Source organism: Psammomys obesus, unplaced genomic scaffold (genome assembly GCF_907164565.1).
Source record: "Psammomys obesus unplaced genomic scaffold, mPsaObe1.curated_primary_1811, whole genome shotgun sequence".
In the NCBI taxonomy this organism is placed as follows: Eukaryota; Metazoa; Chordata; class Mammalia; order Rodentia; family Muridae; genus Psammomys; species Psammomys obesus.
Genome location: NW_026594729.1, coordinates 2,816 through 16,845, shown reverse-complemented (window position 1 = coordinate 16,845; position 14,030 = coordinate 2,816). Strand labels below are relative to the sequence as shown.

The following is a 14,030-nucleotide window of genomic DNA, read 5'->3' as shown; positions in this document are numbered from 1 at the left end:
GGGGGCATTGTAGGGAGGTCAAAAGGCTGAAATGCTAGCCAAGTCCAGGAAGAACAGACTGCTTTGATGTTGTCCAGGGTCTGCAAGAATAATCATGGCTGAGAGGGAAAGTGCAGGTCCAGCTTGATGGAAGTCTTCGAGGTCAGGTTGAACACTTGTGGTAGCTGCTTTAGCACTGTTATGGATATGGGAAACATCTGTGTCTGACAGGATACTGAAACATATATATAGGCAAAAGTTAAAATTAAGTAGGTTATGGAGAAAATCCTTTAGGTGTACATTTAAAACTTATGGGTGAGCAAACAGAGGTGAAGTTTTGATCAAGCAGACTTGAGCATGAGAACCTCCATTTACCTGAGAGAACCTTCATTTACCCAATCACTGGCAGCAATTAAAAAGGCTTTGCTCTGGATCTGTGATTGAGGTGAGGTTTGGTTACAGATGTGTGTTAACTTCGAGGCCCTTAAAGCAGGCACTACATTTAGAAACCTGAACTTCTCCAGAAGACATCCCGGAGGAGAATCTGGAAGAATGGATGAATGGACTATTTCCATTGGGAGGGTAGGGGTCAGTCACCTGTCAATGTGTCCCATGAGCAAGATTTGACACAGTAGATATGGTCGTACCTGATCCAATAGCTCATCAGCTTTTGGCCAGAGACCAGGGGCACAGCTGCCCAAGGACACACAGTTTGCCTGGTGCTAGGATTTTTGTAGGCAAATATGAAGGGGAGAAACTGTGCACATAGAGGGAAAAAAATCTCTCCCAGGGGAAAAAGGAAGTCCTAAATGGAGGTCAGCAGAAAGGGTCAACCGTAGCCAGTGAAGACTAGGGCTAAGGGGAGGCCCTCCATCTCAAATGATAGTAGGAAATTGCCAAATGCTGAACAGTCAAATTTCCCCTACCAAGAGAGGCATTTTATGCTGATAAATGAGGTAAACTCACCAATCTAGTGGCTTGCCAATGAGAAGTCACCAATCTAGCTGGTGTTGCATGCAGCAGATAGCAATCTGGTAGCCAGGAAAGGGAAGTCCCAAAACTAGGGAGAGGGGAGGAATCCCACCTTCTGAGATAGGCAATAAGTGCAGTACTTATCTGGAGCCCAATTGACTTGAGAGGTGGATTCAGGTGGATTTCCTGCAGCTTACAAGAATTACATTTAAGTTTTATGAAGGAGATAAAACTTTAAACATGTTAGCTTCACAATTGTAACCTGCACTGAAATATAAATTGTAGAAAAGGCAGTAACATACGTATGTGTTAACAACATAAGCATTCTTTAAGGTGAGCTCTGAAAAGGCAGGAGCCCTTTGTAAAGAAGAGACAAAAGCTCACTTGATTTTAACCTTTAGTACAAGTACACATTATGGAGACTTAAAATCTTGAGCTTGGAACCATGATAGTGGGTGATATAGTGGCATGTTTTCCTATTAGAGTTAGATTAATAAATCAGAGCTCTATTGATAAAGGTCAACACTCTGGGCAGCTAATATAACAATAGCATAGTAACAGGAGGAACTATTAAGCCTTTTTATCTATTTAGGATACCTTAAATCACCTTAGACCTTGCAATCTTTATAAATTGTATTTACTAACTTTAAAACATTTTCTTAGACATGTAAACACTTATAACTTGCATTTATCAACCTTAAAACACTTTCTTAGACTCTCAAACATGTCTAACTTGCATTTACCAATCTTAAGGCATTTTCTTAGACCTTCAAACAACATTTTTTGATGGGGGGCCTTTGTATCTAGTTATTTACCATGAGACAGGTGAGACTGCTATAAACATTTATTGTCCTTTAGCTAAATAAAGGGATGGGAAGCCTTTATTTAGGCTTGTATCTTGAGTCTGGCAACAAGGCATATTGTGTCTAGGCCTGACAATAGCAACTCTAGGACTTAGGCTTAAGGCCTGGTCTCCTGCATATGAAGAAAACTGAGAAGTCATCTGAAGTCTCCTAACACAGAAGTTGGCAACATGTCTGTGCGACCCCATTGTGAGGCCAAAACAGACCTACAATGTTACCCTGGGCTGGGCAAGGCTGGTAGAGGTCACTCAATCAAGGAGCCATTTATTTGTCCTCTGCCAGGCCAAAGAGCTGGAAGGCTGGAAGTATCTGTGGCTCTTGTGCTGGTTGAGCCTCCATGGCTGGGCACAGAGGACAAGCCTGCATAGGAGCATTTTAACTTCCAGAGACCAGTCTGCTGGCAGGTAGCTATGGTTTGTTGAGGCAGCAGTGATACCAGTGTCCCCTTTGGCTGCATTTGAAATAGTCACCTGGCAGAACTGACTTTTAATTATAACCCAGAAGGATGGGACACTGCAGACCTCTTGTTTTTGTGCAAGAATGCCAACATCCTCAGAGCAGCAGCCAAGGTCTGGAACATAGCTTTTGTCCTGGATGAACCTGTCAGGAAGGCTTTTTTAATTATCTTTACCAACTCCTGTATGGTGACTCAAGGACCATCTGCAGCTGTTTATTAAAGATTGCAGTAAGAACATGTCTGCATCTGTAGGACTATAAATATATATTTGGACATCTATGAGATGACTATTAACTTTCATTTGTTAACCATTAAATATTAGGACTTTAGGTTTTGTCCCTGTTAAGTTGGAGCCTTAAAAGTCATAAATATAGTCCATTAAAGTGAGAGCACAACAGTTTTCTGTAGGATTTATTATATAAAAAGTTTATAGTTTATAAAAGTCTAAGGCTATACTATAGATTAATAATATCATTTTTAAAAAATAAGCCAAGCATATTTTAACTTTTTGACAGTAAAGATATAGCATAATGACCAAGTTTTAACGTAAATTTTCTAAAATTAATAGATAATTAATATTGGTAAAAACCTGTATGTAGTAACTGAAAGGGTTAGACTAACTTTGTAACCTGTATGTCTTCTAAAGCCTATAGTTTTGAGTTTTAGGTTCAGGTTAAGCTAAAGCCTCTTAGTACCTTTCCAGAGAATGGAAAAATGTGACCCTATCTATGAGGACAGATAGAAAAAAAGGCAAGCAAGCAATGACCTTCACTCAGCAAAAAGAAAAACTCCTGTCTTTGAGATAGCATTTCTTAGCAACAAACCTAGACTTCTTCTGAGTAGCTTTTGTCCTCCAGCCAAAAGTCTGCAGCCCCTAATCTTCAAGGATGAGCTAACCACCCCCACCTTAAATTGTAGCTGCATCCACACTTGGCAGGACTGGCCAAGCTTGAGCACCTAAGACTAACCAATTATCTTACTTTATAGCTTCCTCATCCAATCCAAAATTGCCAAGACTGCAACTTCAAATCTCCCGCAATTTTTCTCTTAAAAACCTAAAGGCCTTTGTCTCCCGATGCCACTCTTTGCTGACCAGCAGGGGTGACCCCATTGCTCAATGGTTAATAAACCTCTTGCTTTTGCAACGAGTCTTGGTCTGGGGGAGTTTCTGGGAAGGGCGCGACCTTGAACTCCTGAGCTGTGAGACCCCAGGTCTTACATAACCAGCTCTAGTTATAGATTTTAAAACCAACAATATAGCAGAACGGTATAAAGCAATCTAAAAATTATATTTGAATGTATTATAGCAAACCCATTAGCCAGAAAGCCAAGTGGTGAATCTGGATCATAGGTAGCACATGGCAGGAGAAATAGCAACAGTATTAATTTAGGAATTGAAAAGGACATAGGCATTTAGATGTACATTACAAACCAATTTGATTTTAATAGACATTTATAACTTTGAATTTTTATTATTATATAAAATTTACTTTGAAGCAGGGTTGAATTATAGATAGTAAAATGTAACTTTGAATTTTTATAAAAATTCATACCAATTTAAAATGAGGCTTGTTGTTGTCCTAGTCTAAAAGGAGATAAAATAAACAGTTTTGATTAAGGAAGTCTTGTAAACCCAATGAGAAAATTATATGAATCATTAGATAAGGATTTAAATCATTTAATATATATATTAATATATATTAATATTATTAATTAATAATATATATTAATATATATTTTAAGAACAGAGTGTACAGAAATCAGGAAAAAATATTTTTTTAAAGCTTGGAAATAGCACCTTTGGGTCAGAATACTGAGAACTAGTGTTTAGAACGTGTGCGGTTTGGAGCTCTGTAGGAGTGGGGTGAGGGGCAAGTGTGTGGTGCGGCTTCTCTATTTAAAATCAACATGACGCCTTGCCACGTGCATGCACGACTGTGGCTGCAAAGGGAGACCAGGTGCTTGTTCGTGAGATGGCTGTACCGGCCCAGGTAAAACTCTCTGTGTGCGCGCATGTCATGGAAGTCTGCTCAGGTGAAAAGCCTATCTGCAAACCAGCCACTAGGGGCAAGCGTTGTGCAGGAAATTTAAAATCTTGCCTGTGGAAGCCTGAGGCAGCAGTGCAAATCTCTGGACCGGGTCCCCAGCAATTTCTTACCCAAAGCAGTGAGCCAGCGATTTTCCCAAGCAGATTTTGTGAGCACTGGCAGGGAACAAGTCCAAGAGTCGTGGTCGCCACCTCAGGGAGCTGCCACCTCCGCTGCCACCTCCATCGCCACTGCCAGCGCAGGCAGCAAGGACATATGTGCCGAGCACAGTAAGATAGTTGAGGAAAAGTAAATATTTTAAGGCATAGATAGAGCAGAGATCTGTTGTACCCATCCATTGTCCCCCTAGAAGTCCAAGAAGGTTTTCTGGCTAAGCCAGAACACCCTCCCGAGTTTCAGCACCATTGTTGGTGACTAATTAAATAAGGACAATTAGGCACACAACAGCTCTTATGTGAAAGAGATTTATTAGATGGAGATGAAGAGAGAGAGAGAGAGAGAGAGAGAGAGAGAGAGAAGGGAGAGCAGGACATGATGGGGGAAAGAGAGGCGACTCGCCCCCATAGAGAAAGGGGAGAGGGCCAGAAGGCAAGAGGCCAGGAGCAAGAGAGACCAAGAGAGGGACCACATGGCAGGCTGGCCCCTTTAAGGGGGAAGGTAACCATGCCTTCCAGGTGTGGACACATAATGACATCATAGGTCGATAGGCAATCCAGGAGCAGGTTTCCTAAATACTAACAATTAAGGCAGGAGAGGGAGGCTGAGTTCTGGCTGAGCATGTTGATGTGATATTAACCAGATTCAACAGTTTTAACATATTCTCAGATCCCACAGCTTTTGTGATGACTCTAAAATGGCCATGACTCATATATCCTCTGTTACTGGCAGGTAGTTTTTGTCAACTTGACAAACTACAAATACCTGAAAACACAGAGTCCTCAGTTGAGGAAATGCCTCCTTCAGCATGTCTTCTTGGAATTCAGCCATATCATGGCACAGTATTGTACTGTAGTGTCACAGTGCAGCACTGTGACAACAAACTGACCTTTATGATGACACAATATACTACTGTGAGGACAAAATTCAGAACTGTGACATGACAGGGTAGCATTGTGGATCATTGTGATGGAGAGCTTTGTTGCCAACTACTATTGTGATGGGAAAATGTAGCACTGTTTTATCAAAAGGGAGGACTGTCATGTCACAGTTTGCCAATGCAATGGCGCATAGAATGTGTTAATGTTATAACTCAGCATTTAATGTCAAAGTAGATAGTTTTATAATACTAGATAGTAGGCTGATGGCAGAAAAAAGCATTGTAAGATTAAAATTCAGCCTCGTGACAAAATGGAGCATTGTGACACTGTATTCTATTGTGATGACAACAGGCAGTACTGTGATGACATAATGAATTTTTGTAATGGTACAACGTAATAATGTGAAGTATAATTCAGCATTGTCATGACATTATCATGGCAGAGTGATGGCACAGTGGAACTCTTTGTTGCCATAAGAGAACATTAGGATACCAAAACTCAGAAGTGTGTAGTTATAGTTTAACATTTTGGTAGGACACTGGAGCATTGTGTTGACACATTATTCTATTGTATTGTCATGACACAGCATTGTGATGTCATAAGTGACCATTAGGAGGGTCTAATAGAGGTCAGTTGTCATAACTCAGGATTGTGGTGACCCAATGGAACATTCTCATATCACAATAGAGTACTGTGGTTGGCACACCGAAGCACTGAGTGGCACGCTATGTTTGAGCACTGTGAATACACAGTACTTTTTTTGGTCACAATTTTTTTTTTACTCACTTTACAGCCTGATCCCAGTCCCCTCTCTTCTCTCCTCCCAGTCCCACTCTCATGGTCCTCTCTCCCTATTCTCTGCTCTTCTTCTTCTCAGAGAAGGGGAGGCCACCAAGAGGTATCAACACACCCTGGCACTTCAAGTTGCAGCAGGACTGAGTGCATCCTCTCCCACTGGGCTCTCACAAGGCATCTCAGCTAAGGGAAAGGGATTTAGTGGCAGGCAACAGAGTCAGAGCGTGCCCCCACTACTACGATTAGTGTCTCCACATGTTGACCACACTGCACATGTGCTACATATGTGTAGGGAGGGGGTGTCTAGGTTCAATCCATGCATGCTCTTTGGTGGTGGTTCAGTCTCTGTGAGCCCCCATGGGTCCAGGTTAGTTGACTCTGTAAGTCTTCTTGTGGTATCCTTGACCCACTGCTGCTTCCTCCATCTTTCCTCCCACTCTTCCACAGAACTCCTGGAGCCTGGCCTATTGTTTGCCGATGGGTCTTTGCATCTGTTTCCATCACCTGGTGGATGAAGCCTCTCAGAAGAGTTATGCTAGGCTCCTTTTACAAATATAGTAGAGTATCATTAATAGTGGCAGGGGTTGCTCTCTCCCGTGGGGTGGGTCTCAAGTTGGGCCAGTCATTGGTTTGCCATTCCCTCAATCTCTGCTCCTTCTTTACCCATACACTTCTTGTAGGCAAAACAAATTTTGGGTTGAAAGATTTATGGATGGGTTGGTGTCCACCATCCTCCACTAGAAGTCTCAAATGGCCACAGGAGGTGATGACTCCAGGCTCTTTAACCCCCAATGTTAGGAGTCTCAACTAGGGTCACCCCCATAAGGAGCCTTCCTTGTCCCAGAGATCCTCCCTACTGATTTCCATTCTCTCTCCCAGTCCTCCATCAACCTCTGCTCTCTACTGACCTGATCCCCAACTTTTTATCCTCTATAAACCCTCTTTCTTCTTCCATTTACTTCAGATGTCTATTTTATTTCCTGTTCTGAGTGAGAGTCAAGCATCTTACCTTGGATCTTCCATGGCTTCTTTGGCTCTGTGCACTGTAGCATTGGAATCCTTTAGTTTATGTCTAATATCTACTTATAAGTGAGTGTGTACCATGTGTGTCTTTCTGGGTCTGGGTTACCTCACTCAGGATGATGTTTTCTAGTTCCATTTATTTGCCTGCAAATTGCATGATGTCTTTGTTTTTAATAGCCGAGTAGTATTCTATTGTGTAAATATACAGTTTCCTTAACCATTGTTCAGCTGAGGAACATTTATGTTGTTTCCAGTTTCAGACTATTTTACAAATGAAGCTGCTATGAACATAGTTGAACATGTGTCCTTGTGGTGTGGTCAGGAATTTTTTAGATTTAGCATTTTCTTTGACTGATGTATCAATTTTTTCTATTATATCTTCTACACCTGAAATTCTCTCTTCCATCTCTTATAATCTGTTGGTAATACTTTCATCTGTTGTTCCTGTTCTCTTCTGTAGGTTTTCCATCTCCAGGATCCCCTTAATTTGTCTTTTATTACTTCTACTTCGATTTTGAGGTCTTGAACAGTTTTACCCATCTCCTTCACCTGTTTAATTTTATTTTTCTGTATTTCTTTAAGGAATTATTCATTTCCTCTTTAAAGGCTTTATCATCTTTGTAAGATTGAAGTTCATTTTCTTGTGCTTCAATTGTGTTGGGCTATCCCGGGCTTTCTGTAGTAGGATAGCTGTACTCTGAAGGAGCCATATTTCCCTGGTTCTTGTTGATTGTGTTCTTACTCTGTCCTTTAGCCATCTGGTTGTCCTTGGATGTTTGTGGTGTAGCAGGCATCAGTGGTGGGCCTAACCTGGTGTAGCAGGTGTTCAGTGGGAAGCCTTGTGCTAGATGTTTCTTGTGCAGATCTGGATGTCCTTGGAGCATCAGGCTTGCTGAATGGGGATGTCTGGAGATAAAAAGCAACTCAGGGTTGCTGCATGTGTCATGAATATACATTATTTTGATGAGATGCTCATGCCTTGTAAGCTAATGTAGTATTGTGATGATGATGATTATTGTGTTGACTTACACAGTTGTGCTGATGCAATGTAGCAGTGTGATGACATAATAAAGCATTGTGCTTACAACTGAGTACTTCAGTACCATAATTCAGTAGACACAATGGAACTTTGTGATATCACAAGGCCATATTGTCATATACCTACCCAAAACACAAACTTTGACTCTAGCATTGCAGTAACTATAATTCTAGCCTCAATCCTAGCCCTAGTCCTGTCTCAAAATACAACCACAACTGTATTACCCCAACACTATCTCAGACCGAACTGAAACCCTTTAGTTATTTTTTTTTATTTTTTTTCTTATCAGTTACATTTTATTAACTCTGTATCCCAGCTGTGTCCCGCTCCCTCATTCCCTCCCAACCCCACCCTACCTCCCTCATCTCCACCGTGCCCCTTTCCAAGTCCACTGATGGGGGGACCTCCTCCCCATTCATCCGATCCTGTTTTATCAGGTATCTTCAGGACTGGCTGCAAAGCCCTCCTCTGTGGCCTAACAGGACTGCTCCTCCCTTGGGGGGTGGGGAGGTCAAAGAGCCAGTCATTGAGTTCCTGTTAGAAATAGTCCTTGTTCCCCTCACTATGGGAAACCAATTGGCTACTAAGCTACCACAGGCTACATCTGAGCAGAGGTTCTAGGTTATATCCATACATGGTCCTTGGTTGAATGTCAGTCTCGGAAAAGACCCTGTGCCCAGATATATTTGGTCCTTGTGGAGCTCCTATCCTTCCCCATCATACTAACTCCCTTTCTTTCATATGATTCCCTGTACTCTGCCAAAGGTTTGGTCATGAGTCTTTGTACCTGCTTTGAAAACACTGCTAGTTAGAGTCTTTCAGATGCACTCAGTAGACTCCTGTCATACGTTCAATGCACATCCCATCTGTCTTTCTAAACGAGGATTGATCATCTTACCCCATGTCCGCTCTCTTGATTATCTTTTTTAGGTGTATAGATTTCATTATGTTTATCATATCTTATAAGTCTATATAAGTGAGTATATGCCGTGTTTGTCTTTCTCCTTCTGGGATATTTCACTCAGAATGATCTTTTCTAGATCCCACCATTTGCCTGCAAATTTCATGATTTCCTCCTTTTTGATTGCTGAGGAGTATTCCATTGTGTAAAAATACCACAAATTCTGTACCCATTCCTCCGTTGATGGACATCTGGGTTGTTTCCAGGTTCTGGCTATTAAAAATAAAGCTGCTATAAACATGGTTGAGCAAGTATCCCTTTTGTGTACTTGAGCAAACTTTGGGTATATACCTAGCAGTGGTATAGCTGGGTCTTGAGGAAGCACTATTCCTAATTGTCTGAGAAAGCGCCAGATTGATTTCCAGAGTGTTTGTACCAGTTTACATTCCCACCAGCAGTGGAGGAGGGTTCCCCTTTCTCCACAACCTCTCCAGCATGTGTTGTCCCTTGAGTTTTTTTTATCTTGGCCATTCTGATGGGTGTAAGGTGAAATCTTAGGGTCGTTTTGATTTGCATTTCCCTGATGGCTAATGAGGTTGAGCATTTCTTTAAGTGTTTCTCTGCCATTCGATATTCCTCTGTCGAGAATTCTCTGTTTAGCTCTGTTCCCCATTTTTTAATTGGATTACTTGGTTTGCTGCTTTTCAGCTTCTTTAGTTCTTTGTATATACTGGATATTAGTCCTCTGTCAGATAAAGGGTTGGTGAAGATTCTTTCCCAATCTGTAGGCAGTCGTTTTGTTTTGATGACAGTGTCCTTTGCTTTACAGAAGCTCTGAAACCCTTTATTATCCCTGAAGCGAACCCTGTTCCAGCCCCAATTTTATAACCAATCCTGACTTTAAGCTAAATTTAAGCGTATAAACTTTCCCCTAACACCATAATGCTAACTTTAGCCTTAACATCAACCCTAACTTAGACATAACCCATAATCCTAGCACTAACACTTACCCTAACTATATACTTAGCCCCAGCACTAAAACTAACCCACCTTGCCCTAACTATTACATTAATTTTATCCCTTTCCCTAATCTATTCCTAACCCAAACAATAATTGTAACTCTAGTGTAGCCCTAGAGCTAACTAATAGCACTCAGTCAAACTCTAACCCCAAACATATCACATCATAACCATAATACTACCCCTAAACCTAACTCTAGCCAACATCTCATCATAACCTTAACCCTAAAGTTAACATGACAGAGAATATTAATGTGGTGTTTGAAATGAGAATGTTCCTTATAGGACTGTGTTTGAATAATTAGTATACAGTTGGCTGAACTACTTAAGAAGGGCTAGGTGTGGCCTTTTTGGAGGATATGTCACTGGGGGGTGGCCTTTGGAATTTCAAAGACTCCAGACATTCCCAGTGTCTTTCTATCTACTTGAAAATTGACACATGAGCTCTTAATTGTTCCTGCACCATGTCTTTGTTCTGACATCATGGACTATATATAATCCTCTAAAACTGTAGGTCTTCAATTTAATCCTTTCTTTTACAATATACCTAGGTTATAGCTAACCCTAAACCTGGCTCAAATTCCAACACTAGCTGGGCTGGATAGTTTTTGTCAACTTGAAATAAACATAAACATATCTGGGAAGAGGGACTCTCAACTAAGAAATTCCATATATTAGACTTGTCTGTGAGCATATCTGTGGAGAATTTTTTTGATTAATGATTGTAGTATGAGGGTACAGAATACTACAAGCGTGGCATCCCTCAGCAGGTGGTTCTGGGTTGTATAAGAAATCACAGAGAAAAAAGCCATGGAGATCCAGTAAAACCCCAGCTCAGTTGTAGCCCATAGACTCAGTCTTATGTGGGGTCCCTAGTAAGGGGAGCAGGGGTTGTCTCTGGTATGAACTCAGTGGCAAGCTCTCTGATGACCTCCCCCCCAGGAGAGGAGGCAGTGCAGCCTTGCCAGGCCAGAGAGGAAAATAACACTAACATTTACACTAATGTAATTCTAACTATAAGCCAATGCTAACATTAAGACTAGCCTTACCCCTAACCACAACCATAATCCTACCCCTTAACCCCAATCATAGATCTCACTTTAAAAATAACCCTATCTATGTCCTGACTCTAAACTCAAACCTAACCCTAACTCTAAAACTAAATCTAACCTTATGCCTAAATTTAGCCCAGACTCTAATCGTAACCTTTACCTAACACCATATCCAGCCCTAGTCTGAAGTTTAACCCTAATCAATGCTCCAAACTCATTACACTAAGTGAAACATGAACACTAGCCTAACTCTAACACTAACCATAACACCAACCTAAACTTTAACACAGTCATACACACGCTTAACCCTATTCCTAACGCAAAACTATTCCTAACTAAAAACCCATCCTCAACCCAAAACTTAATCCTAACCATAGCACTTACCATGGTCGTAAACCTGTCCCTAAACTTAACCATAAAATTATCCTATTCCAACACTAACCCTAATCCTAATACTAACCTTACTACTAATATTAACTACTAATATTAACTATCTAGGGCCTAATAAATAAATAACCTTCATTTTAACAATAACCCTATCCATAACACAAACTTTAGCTTTAAACCTAAATTTATTTAACTCTCACACAAGCTTAATAGTACCAATAACCATAATCAGACCAAGCACTAACTCTAACCCTATAACTAACCCTATTAATACTCGGGTCTTTAAATCTAAGTCCACCACTTACCCTAAACATTACACTAGCCTAATCTGAAACTTAACCCTATCTCTAAGTCTTTACTTAACCAAACCCTAATCTTAACATTTGCCTAGCCCTAACCCTAAGATTCATTCAAACACTAGCTCTAATGTTAACTCTAATACTATTCCTAACCATAATCCTAATCTAACCTTTACCATGAACCTAAAATTTATCCTAACTTTAATCATAACCCTAGCTCTAAACACTAAACCTCATTCCATTCCTAAACAGAGCCTTAACGGTTAACCTAAACCTAACTTATAGTCTAACACTATCCTAACTATAATCCTATTACCAGCCCTGACCCTCATCCTAATGATAACACAATTCCTAAAACCATTCCGAAGCCTAACTTTCAGTCTAATCTTAACAGTAATACTAACATTGCCTAAAACCCCACCCGACCCTTTACCCTGATGCTAACCTACTATACCTAACCACAAATATATCTATAGTTCTAACACTAGAATAGCCCTAAGCCTAGGATCAATCCCTCAATTTAACCACAACCTTAAAATTATTCAAAACTTTAATTATAACCACAAGCCCAGGCTAAACACTATACCTAACCTCTAATCCTAACTTAGCCATGAACTAGCTCCATCTCTAATACTCACCAAGATCATAGCCTAGATCTAACCTTAATTATAACACAGCACCAACCCAATACCTAACATTAACTCCAATTTTAACCCTAACGTTAGCTTGGCCAAAACTATGTTCAAACTCTAATACTATTCCTTAGCCCTAAAACTATTCCTAATGTTAGCCTTAACCCTAAACCTATACTAAAAAACAAACAAAACCCCCCAAAAACTGACCTTAACCATGACCCTTGTAACAAAACTATATCTAGCCTATCAATAACTCTAGTCTTAAAACCAATCACACAAATCTTAACCTAAACATATCAGCAAATTTAATCTTTTTAGTTTGTTTGTTTCTTTAATGTACGTGAGTGCTGTTTTCGTGCACACCAGCAGGGAATCAGATTCCATTACAGGTGGTTGTGAGCCACCATGTGGTTCCCAGAAATTGAACTTGGAACCTCTGGAAGAGCAGCCACTGCTCCTAGCCACTGCGCCATCTTTCCAGCCACCACCAAATTTAATCTTAACACTAATTCTAACACTAACAATACTTTAGTCCAAACCATAACTCTAACCATGAGTTAAGCTCTACTACTCTTGCCAACAATAATCCTAATGCTATTCATACCACTAGCCCCAACTCTAAATCTTTCCTTATCTAACATTGAAACTATCCTTAACTCTAATACAGAACACTAAACCCAACCCTAGTTCTGTCTAGCCAGCACAGAGTGATGGGCTTCTAGGGACAACTGGAACAAGCACTGCAAGAATGAGAATAGGAGGAAAGCCCTACCACAAGAAGCTGAAGTGTGAGCTGGGATGACCTGCTGCCAACACTAAGATTGGCCCTTGAATACACACAGTCCAAGTTTAAGGAGACAGTAAGATGTACTGTGCCCTGAGAGGGAATGTGGGGGAACTTTTCCTGGAGCTCTCAGAGTTTTATTTGCAAAACAAGGATGTTGTCTGTTATACATCCAGTAACGAGTTGTTACTGGACACTGTTGAACTGTCTTTGCTTATTGACAACACATTGAACGGACAGTGTTAAGTCCCACTATCCACTGCCCCCAGGGTGCAAGAAGGGGGCCAAGCTAACTCACAAAAAGGAGATAAAAAAAAAAGAAAATTTAAAAGAAATATGATGAAAGAAAGAAGAACACTAAAATTAGCTGTCTCTGGAGGCAGTTCCAGTAGGGCAAGCTTCTTGCCTGTACTGCCTCAAGACTAGGCCACTGTAGCACAGCAAATGGCTATTCAGCTAGAAGGCAAGGAGTTCTGTTTGAGGAAGATCAAAGCCTGGAAAGGCAAATATGTCATAATCCATAGCTCAAGTAGTATAGGTGTTTATTGTTCTATGTTTAAAAAAAAAAAAATCTAACCCTAGTATTAATCCCAATCTAATCCTACCCTAGACCCAACCCTGACACTAACTCTAATTCAAACACTAACTCAAGACTAACCTAAATCAAATAATAAATTTAACCCAATTACTAACCCTTAGCATAACCCTAGTACTTATTACAGCTCGGTAGTATAACTTAA

General features: G+C 40.6%; 1 pseudogene; it reads left to right on the top strand.

The window, feature by feature from the left end:
- The first annotated feature begins 4,179 nt into the window (after nt 1-4,179).
- Nucleotides 4,180-13,792, top strand: LOC129685624 (40S ribosomal protein S8-like; annotated as a pseudogene).
- Nucleotides 13,793-14,030: the final 238 nt, after the last annotated feature.